At 37.7% G+C, this 25,488-nt stretch overlaps 1 non-coding gene across 1 annotated transcript; it reads right to left on the bottom strand.

The window, feature by feature from the left end:
* Nucleotides 1-14,562: 14,562 nt before the first annotated feature.
* On the bottom strand, nt 14,563-14,635 carry Trnag-ucc (transfer RNA glycine (anticodon UCC)). Its single transcript has one exon. It is a non-coding gene; the product is annotated as a tRNA-Gly (tRNA).
* Nucleotides 14,636-25,488: the final 10,853 nt, after the last annotated feature.

Here is a 25,488-nt window from a genome sequence, read left to right as displayed (position 1 = left end):
AAATAAAATACAAAATAGGGCTGGAGATGTGGCTCAGTGGTTGAGGGTCCCTGAGTTAAATCCCGGGTACCAAAAAAAAAAAAAAAGATTTATACAAACTATATAGTGTATTGGAGTTTTCCTTTTAGTCATCAATATTTGTTGAAATTACTACTGGTATTTATTTTTTTCTAGAATATGCATTATAAGTGTTCTATTTGTCAGTAAACATGTGTTTTCTTGCCTGTTACTGATATTCAACATCCAACATAAAGTTTTAGCTATGGTATTTTGTACTTAGGATTTAGTCAACTATTGGTGTATGTCTAGAAGATACTTAACTTTGGATTCTAGTATTGTGTATTATTTTTACATGATTAAAATTAAAATGATTATTTTAAAAAGACTTCGAAATCACCTTCAGTGCATGTATCATTGCAAGTACTTAATTTTTCCAAAGAAAATTTTCTTCATAAAATTGGAGCATTTAAAAAAATTTTATTTTTAAACAAATAGAGCACAACTTTTCATTTCTTTGGTTGTAATGATGTAGAGCCACACCATTTATGCAATCATACTCATACATAGGGTAATAATGTCTGTCTCATTCCACCATCTTTCCCCTACACACCCCCCTCCATCCAAAGTTCCTTCATTCTTTCCTCCTCCCCCTTCCTCCACCATTATGGATCATCATCACTTATCAGAGAAAACATTTGACCTTTGGTATTTGAGATTGGCTTATTTTGCTTAGCTTGATATTCTCTAACTCTATTCATTTACCATGTAAATGCCATAATTTCATTCTTCTTTAAGGCTGAGTAATATTCCACTGTGTATATATATTTGATAGTTTCTTTGTCCATTCATCTATTGAAGGACATCTAGGTTGGTTCCACAGTTTAGGTATTGTGAATTGATCTGCTATAAACATTGAGGTGGCTGCATCACTGTAATATGCTGATTTTAAGTCCTTTGGGTATAGACCAAGAAGTGGGATAGATGGATCAAGTGGAGATTTCATTCTAACTTTTCTAAGAAATCTCCATACTTCCTTCCAAAGTGGTTGCACCATTTTGCAATACCACAAGCAATGAATCAGTGTACCTTTCCCCCCACATCCTCGCCAGCACTTATTGTTGCTTGAATTCTTTATAATTGCTATTCTGACTGGAGTGAGATGAAATCTTAGAGTAGTTTTGATTTGCATTTCTCTAATTGCTAGAGATGGTGAACATTTTTCATATATTTGTTGATCACTTCCTTAGCCCATTTATTGATTGGGTTATTTGTTTTTTTGGTGTTAAGTTTTTTGAGTTCTTTATATATCCTGGAGATTAGTGCTCTGTCTGAGGTGCATATGGTAAAGATGTTCTGTTGGCTCTCTCTTCACTTTAAAGATTGTTTCCTTTGCTGCAAAGAAGCTTTTTAGTTTGAATCCATCCCATTTATTGATTCTTGATTTTATTTCTTGTACTTTAGGAGTCTTACTAAGGAAGTCAGGTCCTAAGCAGACATGATGAAAATTTGGGCCTGCTTTTTCTTCTATTAGGCACAGAGTCTCTGGTCTAATTCCTAAGTCCTTGATCCACTTTGAGTTGAGTTTTGTGCAGTGTGGGAGATAAAGGTTTAATTTTATTTTGCTGCATATGGATTTCCAGTTTGACTAGCACCATTTGTTGGAGCATGTTTTATATGTCAACAAGTATAGTGGCTTAGGAAAAGAAACCTTAAAACATTCATCAAACTTGCATTTAATGTATCATGAAACTATAGTTAAGCTAACTCAAAAACTAACAAGTTCCTAAGAATTTGGTGAGTAAAAATTAGTATTCTAAATTTGTTAGATAAATAGTGGAAAAAATCAAGTGTACTCAGGAGGCCTGAGTAAAGTTGCTGGATCTCTCTGTGAAATTAAATAGGGGTCTTTTGATGAACTCATTGGCTTTTGTAGCAATTAAACTACAGATGTAGAAATACAACAATCTTAGGTGACAGGCAGCTGTTTATATTCCATGCATTTAATATTTTCTACATATAAGTGTCATTTCTGAAACATCCAATAGCACTGTGTGATCTATGTATTTTACCTGAATAAGTCTGCCTTTTCCAAATAATATGTACAACAGAACTACCCAGTTGAGTCGGTGTCTCCTATTTCTGAGAACTGCCTCTCCCTTCCCTCTCCTTGCTCATTGTTGATTGGGTCAGAGGTTGGTACCTGTCCCATGCAGCCAATCAGATTTTTTTAATTTTAGAGATTTAGATTATGACACTAGTCAAGATCACTTTCAGACATGTATAAGAAGTGATTTAAAGCCAGGGCCGGTTGTGGGATGTTTGGCCATGAGCACACTATAGCAAAGGTCTCCAGAGAAAGGCAGAAAAATCAAAGGCAACACAAGAAGCCATATATTTGGGCTGGGGTGGTGGCTCAGCAGTAGTGCACTCGCCTAGCATGTTCGAGGCCCTGGGTTCAATTCTCAGCGCATAAAAATAAGTAAACAAAATAAAGGTATTGTGTTCAACTACAAATAAAGAATAAAAAAAAAAGAAGCCATATATTCCCCAGTAAGAAGTATTGAGTCTAGTTTTTAAATTCCTGGTTCTAATCTTTTCTGTAGTTCTATTCTTGGAGTTCCTTGTGATAAACCTAATTATGGTACTTATAAAAAACTCATTTTATAATATATATTTTAAAGATAGCTTGAGTAGATTTCTATTATTTAAAATTTAAAAACTGACCTGATTAAGGAAGCCTTTCATGTCATTGTGAATGAGTATTTAGAAGTGATTTTATCCAAGAATCATTTTTAAAACTTATTGCAGTTTTTTTTATTAATATCTTTGTTTTATTTATTTATTTTTATGTGGTGTTGAGGATTGAACCCTGGGCCTCGAACATGCAAGGTGAGTGCTCTACTGCTGAGCCATAATCCCAGCCTGTTATTGCAGTTTTTATTGTTTAGTATAGATGTACTTAAGATCTTTCAGGGTTTGGGTAATCAGGGTTTGGTATTGGATATTGGCTATTGAAAAGAACAATATAATTTCATATATCTTACTTAAATGTATAAAAATTTTTAATCCATCCCATTTATTGTCAAATTGTCATATCCTGGTCTATCAAAAATATCCTCCTCTGAGCTATGCGCAGTGGCGCATGCCTGAAATCCCAGCGGCTTGGGAGGCTGAGGCAGGAAGATCATGAGTTCAAAGCCAGCCTCAGCAACAGTGAGGCCCTAAGCAACTCAGAAAGACCCCGTCTCTAAATAAAATACAAAATAGGGCTGGGGATGTGGCTCAGTGTCTGAGTGCCCTGAGTTCAATCCCTAGTACCAAAAAGAAAAAGAAAAAAAATCCTCCTCTGAATATTGAATAGAAAAGTAATTCCAAATTTCCTTTAAAACATACTTTAGAATTTAGGTAAAACAATGATAATTGATATTTAACATTTAGAAATGAACTACAAAATGCATTAAGGTGGTTTTCCTCATCTCCCTTATTCTGTATTATAGGCAAGCCCAACAAAAACCTTCTTTTGGTTAGGATTAGGATAATGGCAAAAATATTACTACTTCTTGTAATAGCTGACCTGTTAAATTATTTAATTTTCAGGACTGGGGGTGTGGTTCAGTGATAGAATATCTGCCTAGCATGCTCAAAATCCTACATCAGATCCCACTACTAAAAAAGAGAGAGAGACAGAGAGAGAGCGAGAGCGCGCGCACACTAGAGAGAGGAGAGAAAAAGAAAAAAAGGAAGGAAGGAAGGAAGCCAAAGCCAAACAAACTAAAACCCCACAATTTTCCACGTAAATGTTATTAGAAGACACTTGAGTGTCACGAGGGGGCAAAATTGCGATGTATGCAGTCGAGGGGAGAAATAAAGAATGTCCACGCGAGGGCTGGGGATGTGGCTCAAGTGGTAGCGCGCTTGCCTGGCATGTGTGCTGCCCAGGTTCGATCCTCAGCACCACATACAAACAAAGATGTTGTGTCCGCCGAAAACTAAAAAATAAATATGGGCTGGGGATGTGGCTCAAGCGGTAGCGCGCTCGCCTGGCATGCGTGTGGCCCGGGTTCGATCCTTAGCACCACATACAAACAAAGATGTTGTGCCCGCCGAAAACTAAAATAAATAAATAAATATTAAAAAAAAAAAAAGAATGTCCACGCGCTTCTGCCTCTTTCAATGCTTTATTCACTCAAAATACTCAATACAGTTTCACTCTATAGGTTCTTATTCAAGAAAATGACAATCCTTAATGCTAGGAACTGCAATAGACATAATCAGTTCACAGCAAACAATTCTAGATTAATCTAAGCACTGCAAAACACACTTAATCATGATAGGCTAATGACAGACATTCCCTCTGCAGGCTAAGTTCAAAAGTCTTAAGCCTTAGGCTTTATGTCCAGCAGATGCACACTCAGACTGAGGTGATCAGGTTGGAACCAAGGCAGGCTTTTCCTGGGGTGGAGTGGACAATCCGTTGAGGAGAGGGTTGTAGGGAGAAGTTGCAGCTCTCACCAAGGTCCAGACGAGGTGGTAGAGTTTAAGAGCGGTGAGGATCACGCAGAGGCTCAGGAACGATGACAAGTGATGGGATGTCAGGTCCTCATCAGGCTCTCCAGCTCGAGTGCATCCTTGTAGATGGCTGAATCCCTGTTCATTGGCTCTATTATTTATTCTAAATTTTGGGACTTTTGACCCCCCCCCTTCAATCCTTATCAGCTACCACTGGATTTCTCAGTGACATCATTTACCCTGGGGTCAGAAATATCTAGTCTGGTGGTCTCCACCCTGATCTTCTCGCCTTTTCCTCTTATCAGGCATGAACAGCCTGCCAGGGGCTTCACTCTGTTTATCAGGGTGAGAGGAAGTCACTTGTTTGAGGCCATACTGGATAGCTCTGTGGGTGTGCCTGGTGAGACTGCAGGTTTCAAACTGGAGTTTTAAAAATGGAGTTGCTTAGGCTCAGGCCTAAGGTCATCCTAACATTGAGTAATTATTTGAATAAATGTCCTCAATTTAAATAAATATAAAATAACCTTACATCATTTATTTCTAACTGGCAGTATTAGAGGATCTATCCTCAGTTCTTTGTAGGTGACATATATATCAAATGAGTCTGACTCAATATTTTGATAGAAAGCATCAGGAAATTTTATGAACTGTTTACCAATGTCTAGTTTCTGTAAATGCTGCCTGCCTGGGTGGAACTCTCTGAATCTTGCCTGGTTTGGGACGCTACCCATTCCATGACTTGTTCTTTGCTCTTATACACTCTGCTAAATTTAATTTGATTTATTTTTTTTTTCTTTTAACTCCATGGTCTATTCTCTTTTTGAAACTGTCTCCTTGCTTAGCTTCTTGAGAGAGAATATAATGAGGTGGTTGAGAACACAGATTCTGCAGCTAGACTGCCTCACTTGAGGCTGGCTCCAAATCTTACCACCTGCATTATGTCAATATTGTTTAAATTTTCCATGCTTCAGTTTCATTGTCTTCACAATGGAAATAATATTACTTACCTCAAAGGGTTGTTGTAACATCTGAATGACTTAATACATGCAAAGCATTTAAATATAGCCCTGACAGACTTTAAATAGCTTGTAAATGATTGCTGTTTAATCTAGTCACATTTCTGATTCATCTATGAACTCCTGATTGGGCCTCAGTTGTCACCACAGGCTCCTCTTTTTCCCAGTTCGCCAAGGATTTGGTTCATAACAATTCTCTTCAAGGCTTCTTCTAACTTTAGATATCTCCCTAACTTTATCTGCAACTTTATCTGTCCTTCAGATTAAATGACTGTTTACATTTTGCTGGTTCTGTGGTTTAATCAGACATCCTAGCTTCTCTTAGGAGCTCAATCTTCCATTTTCATCTAGAAAACTACATCTAGAGGTACCACAGACACCTCCAACTCAATGTCAAAAGGCAAGTTAATTTCCTTCTTGTCTTCGTCTTTCTAAACCTCATGTATTTCCATAGCTAAGGAGAATGATAGAAATCAAGGAAGGGTGTTCATTTCTAATTTGATAGAAGGTATTGTGACACTGTAAGGATGGCCTTGGGCCTGAGCCTAAGCAACTCCATTTTAAAAATCCAGATTGAAACCTGCAGTCTCACCAGGCACTAACAGAGCCCCTCAGTATGGCCCTCAGGCACAAACAAATCACTTCTTCCCACCCTGATAACTCAGAGTGAAGCCTCTGGCATGCTGTTCTCGCCCTGATAAGGGGGAAAGGTGAAAAGATCAGGGTGGGACCACTAGACCAGATGTTTTAACCCCAAGGTAAAAGATGTCACTAAGAGACCTGTTGGCAGCTGATAAGGGTTGAAGGTGTGTGTGTGTGTGTGGGGGGGGGGGTGACAAAAAGCCCCCAAATTTGGTATAAATAGTGGAGCAAATGAATGGACATTCAACCAGCCAATACTGATATCCTCACACTGAGAGCCTGATGAGGACCTGGACTGACATCACAACACTTTTCATCCTTTTGCCTGATCTCTGCATTTTCCCCACCACGCTCAAACTCTACAACCACATTTTGACCCTTCTGAGAGCCGCAACTTCTCTCTACGACCCTCTCCTCAACTGGCCGTCAGTTCCACCCCCGAGAAGCCTGCCTTGGTTCCAGACCTGATCACCGCAGTCTGAGTGAGTGTGCATCTGCTGGTCTTAAAGCCTAAGGCTTGAGACTTTTGATGTGACATTTGAACTTAGAATGCAGAGGGAATGTCTATCATGAGCCTATGGTGATTAAGTATATTTGCAGTGCTTAGAATTAATCTAGAATTATTTGCTGTGAATTGATGATGTCTATTGCAGCGCTTAGCATTAAGGATTGTCATTTTCTTGATTAAGAACCTATAGAGTGAAAGTGTATTGAGTGATTAATAAAGCATTGGCAAAGACAAAAACTCATGGACATTCTTTATTTCTCCCCCTCGACTGCATAAGGGGCACTCTAAGCCACAACTAAGCCACATCCCCAGCCGAGAGCTTCTTGATTGAGGAAACAGACTAATTAGAAAGGGGTGCCTGGCCATATTGAGAAGCTAGTATCAGTCTTTCCATTGAACTACTCAGATTTACTGAGCTATCTTCTTATGGAGCTATCAAATGTGGAAAAGAAGGAGTCTCTAGACAATCTGTCTCCCTTGAATAAGAAAGGAACTTAAAACCATTTTATGAACACAAAATAATACAAGATTGGAAAAGATATGCTAGGTAAATGATAATAAAAAGAAATTCCACACTTAAGACAAAAAGCAAGGTGGGTAACTATCCAATGATAAAAAGAAAAATTTCCAGAAATACTTAATGATATTAAACTTACATGTATCAATATCACAGCCTCAGAAGATAAAAAACAAAGTTGTCCAAACTATGAGAATGACAAATCAACAAGCATATAATATCTCTCCCAATAACCAAAATACAAAGTAGACAAAAATTAGTCATAGGTGCTTGAAAAACAACACTTTAACAAACAGGCACGTACAGAACCTTGCCAAACATAATTAAATTCCATTTTTGGGGGCTGGGGTTATAGCTCAGTAGTAGCACATTTGCGTAGCATGTATGAGGCATTGGGTTTGATCCTCAGCACCACATAAAAATAAATAAATAAAATAAAGGTATCGTGTCCATCTACAATTAAAAAATATATGTATATTTTTTTAAATTCCATTTTTTCCAAAAACATATGGAACCTTTATGAAGTAGATCACAGAGGAAGCCACAATAAAAATCTCAACAAATATCAAAAAATCAATAATCAAACATAGGATGATCTCTTCCTAGGATGTAATTAAGATAGATTCACTAACAAAATTAATGAAAAAAGATATGGGAGAAACAAAGAGAGAAACACAGATACACACCAAAAAAAAAATTTTTTTTTGTTTTTAAAAAAGATTAACAAGACAGACACACTTCTAGCAAGACCAAGCAGAAAATAAGAGAAAAAAGCACAAAAAAGCAATATTGAGGAGGAGAAAGGAGACATAAATACACATAAAGCAGAAACAAGTAATGACAAAATTCTAGGAGTAAGTTCACATCAATACATCTAAAATGTACATGAAATGGAAAAAATTCCTAGAAAAATAACTATGATCTAAAATGATTCAAGAGAAATAGAATGCCTTTGCCGCAGTCTGGCTGGGCACAAATGCCGCAGTCTGGCTGGGCACACAATCACGAGCCACCACACAGCTTGTAGACTCAAACAGCAACTCTTCTTTCCCGAACTCACACCAGCCGTCTACAATCACGTTCTGGGGAAATCCACGTTCTCTTCCCAAATCCCCCTCCACTGGGCTTCTATCTCCAAAATATACTGTCTGAATCCCGTGAGAACTCAAGGGGAACTCAGGTAGCAGGATACGCCCTATTCCCAGCAGGAATAATCTTAAACCTTAAACCTGGAACCTAAACTGGGAACGCCCTAAACAGGATTATCTTAAAACCGGGAACACCCTAATCTGCCTTGGTCCTTGAGCAAGGTCACGTACATTCAATGTCACTGCAACATGGGGTACGCTGGCAAGGAAATTGTCATACCTACTTGGCTAATGGCTCCCAGCATCTCCCCCCTTCTGATTAATTAAACAACAAGCAATGTGGCTTAAGGACCGTGCCTGGTAGGTTGTCCAATTCAACATATGGTTCTTACCCGTCATCGGAAAACTGACCTTTAGGCGTCAGCCTCCTGTCTTAGGTTGATACCACTGCAATTGAATCATACCCGTCACTGACTACCGGTCCAGCATACAGCCATACTTGTGGATAGGTCTATGCACCAGTGGGGGGGTGAGGTTCTTTGCCTCACCTCTGTTGGCCCCCAAATTTGGCCTTGGTGCCAGTGGGGGAGTGAGGTTAATGTGGCTTATGGACCGTGCCTGGTAGGTTGTCCAATTCAACATATGGTTCTTACCCGTCATCGGAAAACTGACCTTTAGGCGTCAGCCTCCTGTCTTAGGTTGATACCACTGCAATTGGATCATACCCGTCACTGACTACCGGTCCAGCATAAGCCATTGGCCCCCAAATTTTAGACCATCACTAGCAGAAGGGAGGAGGATACAGAAATGCCACGACACCAAGCCAATTGACGGCTCCTTGGGAAAAATTGCATCACTGGTGACACCATCAGCAAAGATATGTCAGCACTACCACAATTAACATGGGGTGCGCTGGCAAGGAAATAAAAATTGCATCACTAGTTAATCACTGTCGCAGATGTAAGAATGGCCAAGCTGGAGTTCTGGATATCAGCTGTTATGGATTTGAGTCAAATCATCTTCTTTTCCATCTGTAGAAATTGTTTTAGTTAATCTCTCTGGAATCCAAATCGGCTGTTCTCCCTGTGGAAACACACAAACAAAACCCCGACTCCAGACAATCACTGGGTCAGGACCTTTCCATTGTCCTGTTATAATATCTTTCCAAAGTACCTTAGACTTATGTACATTTTTTGGATACATATGCCTTTCTGCAGCACTAAGTCCTGATGAATCTAAATTTTTAAAAGTTTAGGGTAAAACGGGTTATTTTAAGTTTATCTTTGGGGGGTATATACCCCTTTCCAATTCCCTCTTTTTGCTTTAATAAGTATATGTCTGTATCTAATAGTTGTCTTAGCTTTTTGCATTTTCTATCTGTGTAATACCTTACTTGACATTTTCAACCATTTTTTATCTTGTTTCTATCTTCTAGTTTTTTTTTTTCCTAAGGTTTGTATTTTTACCCTTAGTTGCTTATTTTCCTCCTAGTTTTTTTTTTTTTCCTACTTTGTGGGTTTAAAATTCTTGTCTTCCTACATCTTTTTTTATCTTTCTACATCTTCTTTATCTTTTTTCTTTTTAACTTTCTATACTTCTGTCTTTAAAGTTTTTCACTTTAAATTTTTAATCTTCTTTATCTAAATATCTTTTATCCTATTATCTTCCCATTTTTTAAGTAATGCCTTTAAGATTAACTAGGCTTCCAATGATGCAATAAAGCAATCTTTTTTCCGCCATGAAGGTATCTCGACCACCTTCAATTTAACCTTTTAAAGCCTTTTAATTATCATCTATACTGTACTTTTAAATGTACTTTTTCACCACCTACAACTTCACTCTTTTAAACGAGGCTTAGATTCTGATTAAATCGCTTTAATGTTAGTTTACATGGCTGCCTTTCAACCAAAGGCTTTTTTTTTAAACTCCATTGAGAAGCTTTGTCTCAATCTGCCATGTACAAATATCTTTTTCTTATTTCTTCTTTTCTCAAGCTTTTAAAGTAAGTCTAGTCTCCTCAAAATTTTTTTAAATGGCATTTTACAACTTTTTACTTTACCACACAGAGATTATCTCATCTAAAAACATTTATTTTTCCTTTAACCTTTTATATTAAAATATATTTCCACATCTTGAATCTTTTTCTATCTCTTTTTTAACCGTTAACCCTTTTTACAAATTCACATTTTGAAACAACTCTTATAAAATTTCTGATTTAGACAAATTACTCCACTTTAATAAAATGAAAGACTTTCATGTTTTTTATGATACTATAATACTATAATTGAAACCCAACTGAAAATTTTTCTACTCTTTGTATATAAATTACACATGATAGAATCTTAACACTTAGTAACCTTGTTTTAGCAAAGACACAGACACAAAGCAATATTAAACCTTTTTCCATTTACCAATTTCGGAAAACACACATAATGTTTAAATATATTACCTTATGGAACTTAATAAGTAAAGAGTACTTGATTTCATATTTAGTGGTTGATATTTTAACACTTTAGCTTTGTAAATAAATCAGATGTCTGTAAAAACCAAGATCTTAGACAAGTGTAGTAAACAGAACTAGGCATCTCTTTCTTGTTGAAGAAAAATCCTTCTACAGGATACCATGATGGTCTCATTAATATACTTAATAACTCATCTTTAAAAAGCCATGTGCTACATTTTTGTATTGTATCAACATATGCCCTAATTGTTCTTGGTCTCACTGGGGTGCCTCCTTCCTCTAACAATTTATCTTGCTCGGAGGCGAACAACTTCAAACCTTGAATCAACCATTTTCCCCAGTTTGCCTGAGAAAGTTCTAGGAATAGGCAACTTGAAATAAAAACAAAATAAATCAAAACAATAACACATTGTTTTTTGAGTTGGTCACCCATTCTTTCGCTCTTCTTCAGGGGCAAGCAATTTCACTTACCTCCAAGCTTCAGAAGTTCCCCGTACGGGCCACCAAATGCCACAGTCTGGCTGGGCACAAATGCCGCAGTCTGGCTGGGCACACAATCACGAGCCACCACACAGCTTGTAGATTCAAACAGCAACTCTTTATTCCCGAACTCACACCAGCCGTCTACAATCACGTTCTGGGGAAATCCACGTTCTCTTCCCAAATCCCCCTCCACTGGGCTTCTATCTCCAAAATATACTGTCTGAATCCCTGAGAACTCAAGGGGAACTCAGGTAGCAGGATACGCCCTATTCCCAGCAGGAATAATCTTAAACCTTAAACCTGGAACCTAAACTGGGAACGCCCTAAACAGGATTATCTTAAAACCGGGAACACCCTAATCTGCCTTGGTCCTTGAGCAAGGTCACGTACATTCAATGTCACTGCAACATGTCAGCAACATGGGGTACGCTGGCAAGGAAATTGTCATACCTACTTGGCTAATGGCTCCCAGCATGCCTTAACAGATATTTGATCTTTAAATAAATAAACTCAAAGGTTAAAATTCTTCCTACAAAAACACTATCAGTTCTAGATAGTTTCACAGAAAAGTTCTATCAAACCTTCAACAAAGAGATGACCCTTATTTTATATATTCTGTTCTAGATAATAGAAAAAGACAGAATGTTTTTCAACACAATGTATGAAGTCAGTATAATCTTTATGCCACAATCAGACAAAGAAAGGAAGTTTAGAGGTAATCTCAAGTATGAAAAGAAATAAAAATATATGGATGTAGCTCATGCCAGAATTGATAATATCCATGCATGGTTAAAACAAAACAGAAATTCTTGGAATAAAAAGCAACTTCCTTAATCTGACAAAGGTTGCTCCCCAAACTGTATAAACAGGATACCTAATTGTGAGTTGTTAGAAGTACTTCTCTCAGTCAAAAACAATCAATCCATGAAAACCTATTTTCCCAACTTATATTCATCAGCATACCGGAAGTTTGAGTCACAGAGAAAGAAAGAGAGACAGACAGACAGACACAGAGATGCAGAGAGAAAGGAAGGAAGAAAGGAAGGAAAGAAGGGTGCAAAATTTAGAAAGAAATTAAACTAACAATGACCAATTACCCAAATTATCATAGAAAATCCAGAGAATCAATGAATTATTAGAATTAATAATAGAGTTTTTTAAAACTGAGCTGCATTTTTTTCTTTTTCTTTCTTTTTTTTTTTTTTTTTTTTTGGTACTAGGATTGAACCCAGAGGCACTTTACCACTGAGCAATATTCCCAGCCCTTTTTATTTTTTTATTTTGAGACAAGATCCTGCTAAGTTGCTGAGGCTGGCTCAAACTTGTGATCCTCCTTCCTCAGCCTCCTGAGTTGCTGTAATTACAGGTGTGTACCACCATGCCCAGCTGAGTTGCATTTCTATATACACCAATATAGCAGTATTGAAATCCATAGCTGGGCACAGGACTATAGCCCAGCATTTGGGAGGCTGAGACAGGAGGATCACTTGAGACCAGGCTGGGCAACATAGTGAGACCCCCATCTCAAAAACATATAAACAAATCCTTAAAATTCTTAGGAGTAAATCTAACAAAACATGTCATAAATGTTTTAGAAAAAAAATATTCTGAAACTAACTGGAAGAAATGAAAGGAGACCACATAAATGCAAAGATACACCTTGTTCACTGGAAGATCCAATATTATAAAAATGTACCTTATTCTCCCAATTAATCTCTGAATTCATACTTCCAGCCAAAATCTCTCCAGAGTTTTGGCAAGTGGATTCTAAATTTGATATGAAAAGATGATTTTGAAGAAAAATAAAAAGGTAAAAAAGGTTTTCTGTACCAAAAAAGACCACTTATTAGAAAGTTATATGGAAATATGGCTGTGGCATTAATGCAGTTTGGAAATAGATCAACAGCACTAAATAAAGTGTTGCAAAATAAGACCTTTCATACACGAAACGTGCATACAACATTAAAATCAGCAAGGATAATCAGTCAATAATCAGTGCCAGAAAAAAATGATTAATTATACGGGAATTAAAATTACACACCTACCTCACAAAATCTACAAAGGAAAATTCTCTGTAGAATAAAGATGACAGAAAAGCCAAATGGACAAAGGATATGAGCAGGCGAGTTGCAGAAAAAGAAATTCAATTAACACAAAATTAAAATGCTCAAATTCACTCATAATCAGAGAAAGGCCAATAACAACCAAACTGAACTAGCATTTCATTCTACCAGAAAGTCTGACGATGTCATCAAACACTGGCATGGATGTGGAACGGAAGAAATTCATGAGCTGCTGGCTGGACCATAGACTGAATCAGCCACTTTGGACAGCAATGTATGTGCATGTTCATAATTCTTAGAAACTCTCACACATGTGTACCCAAGGAAGCAATTGCAAGACTATCAATTCTAACACCATTTGCAACAGTGAATACTTAGGAACCATCTAAATATCTACTAACAGTAAAGTGGATAAATTGTGGCATATTCATAAAAAAATTTTACAATAATCAAGATAAATAAATTTGGGCTGGGTCTGGGGCTCAGCAGTAGAGCAATCACTTACCATTTAAAAAGAGTTTGAGTTGATCCTCAGCATCACAAAAAAAAAAAAAAGAACTTGATCTAAAAGTGCCAACATAGATAAAGTTCAATATTCATGGAAAGATGGTACGATAACATTCATATGAAATTTAAAAGCACAGTGAGTTTTATTTGTTAAACATTCATATGGAATAAAATTATAAAGAAGTGAAAAAAAACCATTTGGTTTATTACACTGCACACATGTTAGTCAGAGGGTGAAAACATAGTTTGCTTGGAGATGTACATATTCGTAACTCTTATCACCTCCTTCACATGTGCCCAAGAATATACGGCAGTGGGGGTGCCTCTCAGTGGTAGAGCAGAGGTCCACAGGTCAATATTTTAAGATTATTTTTGTAACTGGCTGGGGATTGAACCCAGGACCTTGTGCATATGAGGTAAGCACTCTACTAACTGAGCTATATCCCAGCCCTTGAAATATTTCAATATAAGAACATTTTAAATATGATAAAATCAGGGCTGGGGTTGGGGCTTAGCAGTAGAGTGCTGGCCTAGCATGTGAGAGGCCCTGGGTTCCATCCTCAGCACCACATAAAAATAAATAAAGGTATTGTGTCCAACTACAACTAAAAAATAAATAAATAAGGTAAAATCAATCCTGACTGACATATGCCTTCAAATCTTTTCATTATCATCTTTATATAGTATGCTGTGTTAGATATGTTTTTCTACTACTGTGAACTTGAGTAAGAATGGCCTATGAAATGCTGATTTTTTTTTTTTTTTTTTTGGCGATGCTGGGGGTTGAACCCAGGGTCTTGTGCATGGAAGGCAAGCACTCTACCAACTAAGCTATATCCCCAGCCCCCTGAAATACTGATTTAATAACAACTTTTTTTTTTTGGTAACAGGGATTGAACTCGGAGGCACTAACCACTGAGCCACATCCCAGCCCTTTTTTTTTTTTCATTTTATTTTAAGATCTTTTTATTTGTTGTAATTAGTTACACATGACAGTAGAATTCACTCTGACACATCATACATATATTTTATTAGAGACAGAGTCTCAGCGAATTGCTCAGGGCCTCCCTAAATGGCTGAGTCTGGCTTTGAACTAGGAATCCTCCTGCCTCAGCCTCTGGAGTCGCTGGGATTACAGGCGTGCGCCACCGTGCCCAGCACATTTCTTACTTATAACAACAACAACAAAAGCACATTTATTACATAATGCAGTGTTAGTTCCATTTGGAATCTAGTAAGGAACTCATTTAAAAGTAAGCAGTGCTTTCTGAAATTGCTTCTCTAGGGTTAAGAGTACAGACAACAGTATTTAGAACAAATGAAGGAATGATCAAGGAAAAGGTGAAACAGACCGAGGGTGGAGCTATTTGAGATAAACTGCTGAGGAACCAGCAGACAGGAAGCAGAGGAAAAAGGAAAAGAACTAAAAGAGTTGCATGTGCAAGACGACAGTGACGGGAGGAAAGGCCACAGTTCTTTATGGAATGATACAAACGAGTTTAAGAGGCTAATTTAGGGCTGGGGGTGTAGCTCAGGGAAGAGTGCTTGCCGTAGCAGGAGGCACTGGGTTTTGTCCCCATGGGGATGGGAAGGGAGAAAGGGTAGACTCAAGCTAAATGTGACTTTATTACTGAGGCCACAGAATTTTGTCATTACTATGGTCTTCTTCAGCACCCTTATTGCAGAATGAGGAAATTGAAACTGAGGGAGTTTCAAGTCCATCCCCCTGCACCCGCCTCGGCAGTGAACTTGGGAGCTAAAGTAGAACTCCCCCCACTTGAAGGCATCTGGGGGTGATTCTTCCGCTTCAAGCTTCGCATGGGTCTCCACATGCGGTGAAGGGGTGCTGGGGGAGAGTGGTGTGTGAGAGAGGAACACCAAAAACTCAGTCTGTGCAGAAAAACTACAGAAATAGTGGCCGCAGAGTGACAAGATCATTAACTTTTTATGTCTGTATAATCTTGTTTTTAAGTCTTAAAAAAAAAAAAAGTCCTGTGGGGCATGATTCTGCTGTCACAGGTATTTTAATGGACAAATGATATGGAGAATTTATAATGGAGAACTAAAAGTGGAACGTTGTCAAAGTGTGTGTGTGTGTGTGTGTGGAGCGGGAGGATTAGAACCCAGGGTCTATGCTAAGCATGTGGTGGGCATGCCTGTAATCCCAGCCACTAGGGAGGCTGAGGCAGAAGATCACAAGTTCCAGGTCAGCCTCAGCAAGTTAATGAGGCCCAAGCAATTTAGCTAGACACTGTCTCACAATAAAAAAGGGATACGGATGTGACTCAGTGGTTAAGTACCCCTGGGTTCAATCCCAGTGCAGAATGAATGAATGAATAAAATCACATGCTACACCGCTAAGCTACAGCTCCAACCATATGTACTAATCTATTTTGTGCTATCTTTATTGTTTTGTCCAGTAGAAAATTTTACCTAACAGTCCTTGACAGTAGAGTAAGAATTAAAGAGGAATCTTCTCTCATGAGACCCTAAAATAAGATTACAATCCACAAAGAAGGAACGACTCTATCAACAATCCCATTTTGATCACTTATTCTTTTTTTTTCAGACTGAAATTATGAAATTTGAAAGTAATGGCTTTTAATGTTTAATTTTCTAATTAAGAGATGATTATGGGGCTGGGGTTGTAGCTCAGTGGAAGAGCGCTTGCCTAGCACGTGTGAGGCACTGGATTTGATCCTCAGCACCATATAAAAAACAAATAAATAACATAAAGGTATTGTGTCCCTCTACAGCTAAAAATGTTTTTTTTTTTTTTTAAAGAATGATTATGTGCTTGAAGACAGAACACAAAATCAAAGAAAACAAGCCAATTGGTTGTGCAACACGTGGAACTTGAATTTTCTTAGTTTTATTAAACACAAATTGTTTCCTAATGAATCTATGTGCTGAAGTTCTGATCTGTAAAAAGTCTGGTGAATAAGATGATGCCAGGTATCGTGTTGTTTCTTTCTACGCCTTGGGGTTCTTCTGACAAACCTCACTGACAGCTCTAGTGACCTCGAGTTTCCCTGGTGAGACTCAAGCATCAAGTGGCTGACTAGACTCGTGAATGAGTCTTTGTTTAAGTAGTCGCAGATTCATGCTGCAGGGAGGGCACAGTCCTGCCCAACATTTGCCATTTAAACCTCCCTTGGCTGAGATTTAGAACTTGGCTGGAACACTTTATTCATCATACAACTTGGTTTCAAAGGATTACTTTTTACAAATTCAGAAAACATGTACACACACACCAAGTAAAACAAATCAAACATTTCATGTACAACCTGATTTTCTCCCTCCACAAGTTGTGTTCTCACTTTGGAAAAGGATGCAATTAGCAGAGTGGGTGTTTTCAACAAGACCTTTGATTAAAAACCAATCATACTTTTAGCATTTGTTACATAATGCAGTGTTAGTTCCATTTGGAATCTAGTAAGAACTAAGACATTTGCTTGGAAAAAGTGAGTAGTTTATTTTCAGAGAATTTTCTCAAAGAAAAAATAACTGGGATTCTACTGAATCTGTTTTTTTTTAAAGCACCTCGTAGTAAAAAAATCTCTTAATCTAAACTACAGTAATTAATTTATTTTAAAAAATAATGCTGCCGGGCTTGGTGGCTCATGCCTGTAATCCCAGCAGCTCAGGAGCCTGGGACAGGAGGATCGAGAGTTCAAAGCCAGCCTCAGCGACTGCGAGGCACTAAGCAATTTAGTGAGACCCTGTCTCTAAATAAAATACAAAATAGGACTGGGGATGTGGCTCAGTAGTTGAGTGCCCCTGAGTTCAATCCCTGGTACTATTACTAATAATAATAATAATGCTGCCTGGAGTGGTTGCATATACCTGCAATCCCAATAGCTGGGAGGCTAGGGCAGGAGGATTGAAAGTTGGGAGGCAGCCTCAGCAATTTAGCAAGGCTGTGAGACCCTGTCTCAAAATGAAAAATAAAAAGGGCTGGGGATGCACTTCAGTGGTAAACTCTCCTGGGTTCAATCTCCGGTACCAAAAGAAAAAAAAAAAAAAAGGCAAAACCTAACATTTTTGGAAGTTCCATGAAACCCCATGTAACACTAACGTGTTACAGAACTCAGGGTTGAACGAGACTTCTGAGGTCACTTGGTCCATCCTTCCAGGGAGCGGAACTGTCCCCGGCATTGTTTTCTTCGGCACTTTCTCTAGTCCCATGGAAGGTCTGAAGCAACACAATACAGTTCTTTGAGTCACAGATTTTTTTGTGACATTTCATCAGCTGGAGCGATGCTGAGTGGAAATGACTTTTTTAAAATTGAAACTACTTTTAAGTGTCTTTACGAAATTTAAAATCAAGGCAGTGACACTTTTTTTTAACGTTTGCATTCTATTTGGAGGTATGTTAGGCAGGTGTGCGTGCCGCTTTTAGACTTAGCATTAGTTCAAACTTTTACTACAGTTAGTTATTACATTTCAGGAGAGCGAGCTCTAATGGAGTCCTATTATAGCACATAATACTTTAATATTTTTTTACTTTTTTTTTTTTGATCCTGGGTATTGAACCCATGGGCACTTTTTCACTGAGCTGCATCCCCAGCCCTTTTCATTTTTTATTTTGAGACAGGGTCTTGCTAGGTTCCTCAGGCTGCCCTTGAACTTACAATCCTCCTACTTTAGCTTCCCCAGTTGCTGGAATTATAGGTATGTGCCACCATTGAGGTTTTATTGATTTATCACCTACAATTATTCCAAGAAATGATGTCTTCTCTGCATTTACATATTTAATTGAAAATGATGAAAAATATTTCATTGACAGAAATAAATTACCTCAAGATACAGCACATACTGTAACTTGATGAATCCTAGTGAATAATTGCTGAGATATCTATTTTAAAAAGCATAAGACAATTGTTACTTGTGTGAATAACAGGTGTAAATAAACAAATTGAATTTTAATCATTTATAAATCATAAGTGTGTCATTTGTCTTTTCTAAACATTATTTGAGTTTAAAGTAGAATGGACAATTCTGTAATCAATTTCACAACATCAGTGCAAACTTCTTGAAAAGCATAACAAGTAGCTTTTCCTTTTGGGTTTTCAGCTCTTCATCCCATCTGTCAGCAAATTTTCTTCTTGGCAAAATTTATTTAGGGTTTGTGAGTCCATTCTTTTTGTTCGTTAATAAAAATCAGGTATATAATTTGATTTCTTATGTAACTGCTTTACAATATAGTTGATTTTAAATATTCCCTAAAGCAGGACTCTTTAATTGCTGTTTCTAGAAAAGATCATTGAATCTGGGTGGTGCTCACCCACAATGGATACAAAAGTGAGCAAAGAACCTGCTGCAGGCATGAGAGTTTTGATGTTGACTGTTCTTAAAGGCCCATGTGTGAACTTGGTCTCCAGGAGGTCTGTTAGGAGGTAGTAAAGAAAGGCTTTGTAGAAGGTCTTCAGATCATTGGGGGCATGCCCTTGAAGGGAATTGTGGGACCCTCCATATCTTCCTCTACTCTTTACTTTCCATCTTGTGATCAGGTAAGTGGTTTTGCCCTACCACACACATACTCCCTCCATAATATGCTGCTCCACCCAGGCCCAAAGGAACAAGGCCCATCACTCATGAACTGGAACCTCTAAGACTGTGAATTAAGATAAACCTTTGTAAGTTCTCTTTATAAGTTGATTAAGTCCAGTACTTTGTTATAGTAGCAAAAAACTAACACAGATGGGTTGGGAAGAGGGGGTGGAGTATTTAAGTTATCACAAATAAATCTGCATCACGGAAGTGACTTTGAAAGGAGATATGTAATCATCAAAACTATTTCTTTGGGGTATAAACAGAGGAGTGGGATAGCTGGATCAATTGGTGGTTTTATTCCAAGTTTTCTAAGGAATTTCCATACTGATTTCCAGAGTGGTTGCACCAATTTGCAAAATAATGAAATATGTCATTTGCAGGTAAATGAATGGAGTTGGAGAATATCATTCGAATTGAAATAAGCCAAATTCCCCCAAAACAAAGGACAAATGATCCACAGTGGTGGGGCGGGGGATGGGGGGATGAGAAGAATGGAGGAATTTTGGATTGGGCAGAGAGGAGTGAAGAGAGGGGAGGGGGCGTAGGGGTGGGAAGGATGGTGGAATGAGATGGACATTACTACCCTATGTACATGTATAATTGCAAGAATGGTATACTCTGTGTCATGTACAGCCAGAGAAATGAGAAGTTGTGCTCCATTTGTGTACAATGAGTTGAAATGCATTCTGATATCAAGTATAATGAATTAGAACAAATTAGAAGACAGTTTTCTTTTTACAAAAAAAATCCAGAGTAATTGACACCATTTTTTTTTTTTAAGCTGGAGATCAAATCCGAGACCTTATACATGCTAGGCATGTACTCTACCACTGAGGTACACCTGCAACCTAAATGCAGCTCTTTTTATTGTTATCTGATTGGGAGGAGGAAAGAGAGAGAGGGAGAAGGAGAATGGGAACAAGGATAAGGACAGAAAGGCAGAGAGGTGAAAATGTCATGGAGGGCCGGATGCAGGGCATATACCTGTAATCCTAGAGACACTGCAGACTGAAGCAGGAAAATCATGAATTTGAGACCAGACTGGGCAATTTAGCCAGACCCTCTCTCAAAATGAAATGAAGGGGAGGGAATAAAATGAAATATGGTTGGGGATGAAATTCAGTTGGTATAATATTTGCCTAACATGTAGAAAACCTTGGGTTCAACCCCCAGTACCAAAAAAATAAAATAAAATAAAAAATAAAAAAGGTGTTACTTAGTCAAACTAGTTAAAAATAATAGCCACAAAAGAAAATTTGTGACAGCAGAAGCTCTGAGATGTGGACAAAAACATTGTACAAAAGAAATCAAATCTTTTTTTATATATTTACCCAGAAAAGAACTAATATCAATAAAAATATTCTCAGAAAACAGCAAAAGAAAATGCAAAAATGGGAGTAGTTTAATTTCAGAGTAGAGAAAATTGATTAAACAATCAGCTTAATGGCACTCAGTCTGAAAACCATTCTTCACAATCAACATTGTTGGAATGATTCTGATTAAAATGCTTGTGTTGTTATGCTCGAATTCGGGACCCCCAAAAGACCACCAGAGACCCAAGATCAATGTAAGCAGCAAAGAGGTGTTTATTGCGAGCTAGCTCGGTCCTCCACGTGCACACACAGCAACTGGTGACGCTGAGAGGCCCCGATCCCAGGGTTTGCAGCAGTTTTATACAGTCTTTGGAGAGGGCAGGGACTTCACATACATCATAGCAAATCATCACACACCGCGGGAAAATCAAATAACAACTCTAAAACATGATTAGCATATTCACTGGCGGGAACAAGTTGGGTAGGGGTGATTGGTCAGTACAAAAGGGGTATTCATTTGAACTGATTGGTTTAAGCCAAGAGGGGTATACGTGCTGAACTACATGGTTTCCCAACATGTTATCAACCACCATAAACTACTGGGAGGGTCATCTGGCATCCCAGGTATTTCCCCGTCTCATGCTGATTGGTGGCTGCTAGGGGGGTTGTTGTGGATCCCCACTAGTCTGACTGAGTCAGGGACACCTGGCGAAGCAGATCTCTCCTGTTATTTGTAGATAAACAACTTAGCAGGGTGGGAATGTCCCTAGGAGTGCTCTGTGGGTTCTTCCAAGGACAAAGGTGATGTCCCTTCCTTGGACAGGCTTTGCTCTGAGGTAGAGGTTGGTTTTTCAGTGTAAGTACCTAGAATAAAACTGCTTTTTTCTTTTTGGTTGTTTTGTTTTGTGGCACTGGGGATTGAATCTAGGGGTGCTCTACCACTGAGATACACCCCAAACCCTTTTTATTTTATTGTGAGACAGTATCTCGTTTTAGTGAGACATTTATGTCCCAGGCTGTCCTTGAGCTTGTGACCTTCCTGATTCAGCCTTGGAGTAGATGGGATTGCTAGTGTGTGTCACTGTGCCTGGCTATAAAACTATTATTGAGATCAAAATGGTGGAGCCTGGATATTCTAGAGATAAAACATTCACCACAATATCTCTATCTCTATATCTCTCTATATATGTATCAACTTTGGGGTGGGGTTGCTCTGGAGAAAAGCCTTTTCTAAGGCTAATGTCTAAGGCAGGATCTGTTAAAGAAAACACGAACAGATCTGACTACAGAAAAACAAGTCCAACCCAAATTGCTGTAACTAACACTAAAAGAGAAATGAAAAACCAGGGGAAGTGACTGCCTTTGACAAAGGGCTGATATATTTAATATATAACATGTCTTTCATGCTAAAGGTGAATAATGAAAAAATGAGAAACTGGTTTCATATGAAGAAGAAAAAAGCAAATAAAATTATGAATACATCTTTAACATTACTAGTTAGCAATTAAAATATAAATCAAAAAAAAAAAAAAACAACACATATTCTTGCCGGGTGCATACCTGTAATCCCTGTGGCTCTGGAGGCCAAGGAAAGAGGATCACAAGTTCAAAGCCAGCCTCAGCAACTCAGTGAAGGCCTAAGCAATTTAGCGAAACCCTGTCTCAAAATAAAAAATGAAAAGGGCTAGGGATGTTGCTCAATGGTCGAGCTCCCTGGGTTCAATCTCTGGTACCAAAACAACAACAACAACAAATGTACTCTTACACATTGCTGTTGTAAACACGAAAATGTATACAACCTATCCAGAGGGAAGTATTGCATATAAATCTAAAAACTCATAAAGATGACTCAGTAGGTTACGCTTACAAATTTATCCACATCTAAGAATAATCAGTGAGGTGGGCAAAGACACATTTAAAAAGGTATCCCTTCCAGCATTATTCATAAAAGCAAAAGCAGAATAACAAAAATATACTATAACTGAGGCTTGGTTAAAGTAAAAAAATTGATTCATTCATACAATGAAATTCTATTATTCATTAATTTAAGGTTTTAGGTGAATACTTACTGATATCAAAGAAAATTAATATTGTTATTTGAAAGAAATAGATCACAAATGGGATGTACAGGTCACCATTTTGGTACAAAACAGAAAGATATGTAAAGGATCTCTGTGGAGGATGAAGCTACTGTTGACTGTTTATTCCAGTTGTTTTTCTATATTTTCTAAGTTAAATAAGTGAATCTGGATTGTTTTCATCATTAGAAAAAAATTGTGATTTTTTTTAATATATTAAAAAACATGTTCGGTCATACCTAGAAGGTTTTCTAATTTTTTTGCTTAATATTGACGTAGGATTTCCCCAAGTTATTTAAACTGTTTTTTCTCTTTTTGATGAAAAAAAATAACATACGTAATGGCCAAGATTTGGGGACAAGCTGTAGCTACTACCAGCTCCTGTCCAGCCCACCCCCACATCTCTGCTGCCATCTGGCATTCCTACCCTCACTCTAACAAGTTAATCAGAACAGCTGGGCAGCTCATGGAAGGGAAACAATGAAACTCATTTCAAACAAAATAAAAAGTTAAATGATGTACAGAAATACAACCTATTTGGACCAGTCCCTTTATGTGAATATTAAGATGTTCACGCAAGATGTTGTGGGGGGATAACGGTTTGCTTTATACATACATCCAGACAGTTCTTAGATTTCTAATCTTACTTGCAAACAAATAAAAATTTCCTAATTTTATCTTAAAATGGTTGTTGCTATTCTGAATTGTGCTCATTTACTTTAATATGCAAACCTATTTTACAATGCAGTGAAAAACGAGCTTAAGCAGATTTAAAATGGATTAGGAAAAGCATTAACGCATTTCTTCTATTTTTAAAGATGCCTCTTTAGTTTGGAAGTGTGAAGGGCTATCTCAGCACATTTTAATCCCCTTCACCTTTTGTTGCTTTTCTTTCCAATTTCAGCTTTCATTTTGAATAACCTATTTTTCTTTTCTTTTTTTAAATATTCATTATTTAGTTGTAGTTAGACACAATATCTTTATTTTTTATATTTTATTTTTATGAGGTACTGAGGATCGAACCCAGAGCCTTGCACATGCTAAGCAAGTGTTCTACCACTGAGCCACATCCCCAGCCCAGGAATGTAGTTTTCACATGGCATAAATTCTAAATTCCACAAAGAACATCATTTTGGATGCCACAAGCTTTTTCCTTTTCAAATTCTCAACGTTAAGCTGTAATTTTTCCCTTCCAGTTTTCTCCAGAACCTTTAAATGAACAACATAAGAAACCAAACAGAAAGATACATTTCTTGGATCTAGAAAATGAGGAGGAAGATGGAGAACAGGTGAGAAAATGAAATCAGGGAAGGAAGCCTCTGTTTTGTTTCTGTTAATCAAAACTGCATGTTTATAGTTGGAAACTACATAATTTAACTGGGATCCTAACTAAAAAGATCAAATATCACCAAAAAGTGCAGTATAGGGCCTGGGGCTGTAGCTCCGTGGTAGACTGCTTGCCCAGCACCTATGAGGTGCTGGTTCTATCCTCAGCACCACATAAAAATAATTTAATAAAGATATTGTGTGTGCCTCTACAATTAAAAAAAAAAGTGCAGTGTAGTTTTCAAGCTATCCAAAGGTCACAATGAAAGGAGCAAAATGACCCTTTTCTGTGATCCACTTATGGATCCAAATCTATTTTGAAAGCAGTTCCACAAATGTTTTAACCCAATTCCTAACTAACATTTTAAAGGAAGACTTAATTTGTATTTTTAGAGACTAAAAAAGAAGGAAAATTTAGTCCATATATGCCATTGACTTGTTCAAATACCAACATGTTTCCATAGCAAATACGTGTACACATAATTTTTTTTTTTTGCTTTGTTTTTCTGAATGCTATTAGGAGCTGGGTTTTGTTGTTTTTGTTTGTTTGTTTGTTTGTTTTCCCCAGAAGCTAATCAGAACAAAGTCACTTAGTTCAGTTATCAGAATACTGGTGTGCAGACTTTAGAATTTTATGAAGCAACCAAGTTTCCCCGAATGAACGATTGAATTGGAGAGAAGTTGAATTGGAGAGAAGTGAATATGAGGTCATCAACTTTATTTTTTATCAAATGAGGATTCACCAAAATTCGACCATCATTTACAACTCCTGTTATTTCATAAGAGAAAGGACTTTTTAACGGGGGGGGGGGGGAGAGCTAAGTTACACTGATATATTTCACAGCCCTAGGATGTGTGCTAATGTGATTTTTGTGGTTGTTATACCTGTTAATTCACTGATTCTTCCATTTATTCAATAAATACTTCCAGTGGTCTATTATATATTAGACATTGCCAGTGATTATAGCAGAATAAGATGATCTCTTTCCTTATACTGCACAAAAAGGATTATAATTCAAGATGAAGCATTCCCTAAGAAAGCACAAACGAGTCCAGACAGCCACAGGTGGGCCAGAGAAAGCTTCATGGAAGAGGTGCATTGAAGGTAAATACTGAATGATGAGAAGATTTCTGTAGCTTATGTCGGGCTCTCAAAGGGCTTTACAGAGGGAGATTAATAAAATTAGCCAAACCAATAATCCCTGCAGAGGATTAAGTGTGTTCAAGGTCCTGAGAATAGCTCAGTTTGCTATGTATAGGACAGTAGCAGAGAAACACAAATGGAAAGGCCACTTTGTTGAGGAACTTGAAAGTCAAGGCCAATGTTCGGATTGTATCTGGTAAGCAAGCAGTGTAGGGGAATGGAGGAATTCCTGAATTAGAAATCAGGAACCATAAATCTGAGCATCAGCTCTGCTCAT

The sequence above is a fragment of the Marmota monax genome, unplaced genomic scaffold, assembly GCF_021218885.2.
Source record: "Marmota monax isolate L192 unplaced genomic scaffold, Marmota_monax_Labrador192_F-V1.1 WCK01_AAM20220418_F8-fsc00099, whole genome shotgun sequence".
Classification (NCBI taxonomy): Eukaryota; Metazoa; Chordata; class Mammalia; order Rodentia; family Sciuridae; genus Marmota; species Marmota monax.
Note: the sequence above shows the minus strand (reverse complement) of the source record. Positions and strands in the feature narration are given on the sequence as shown.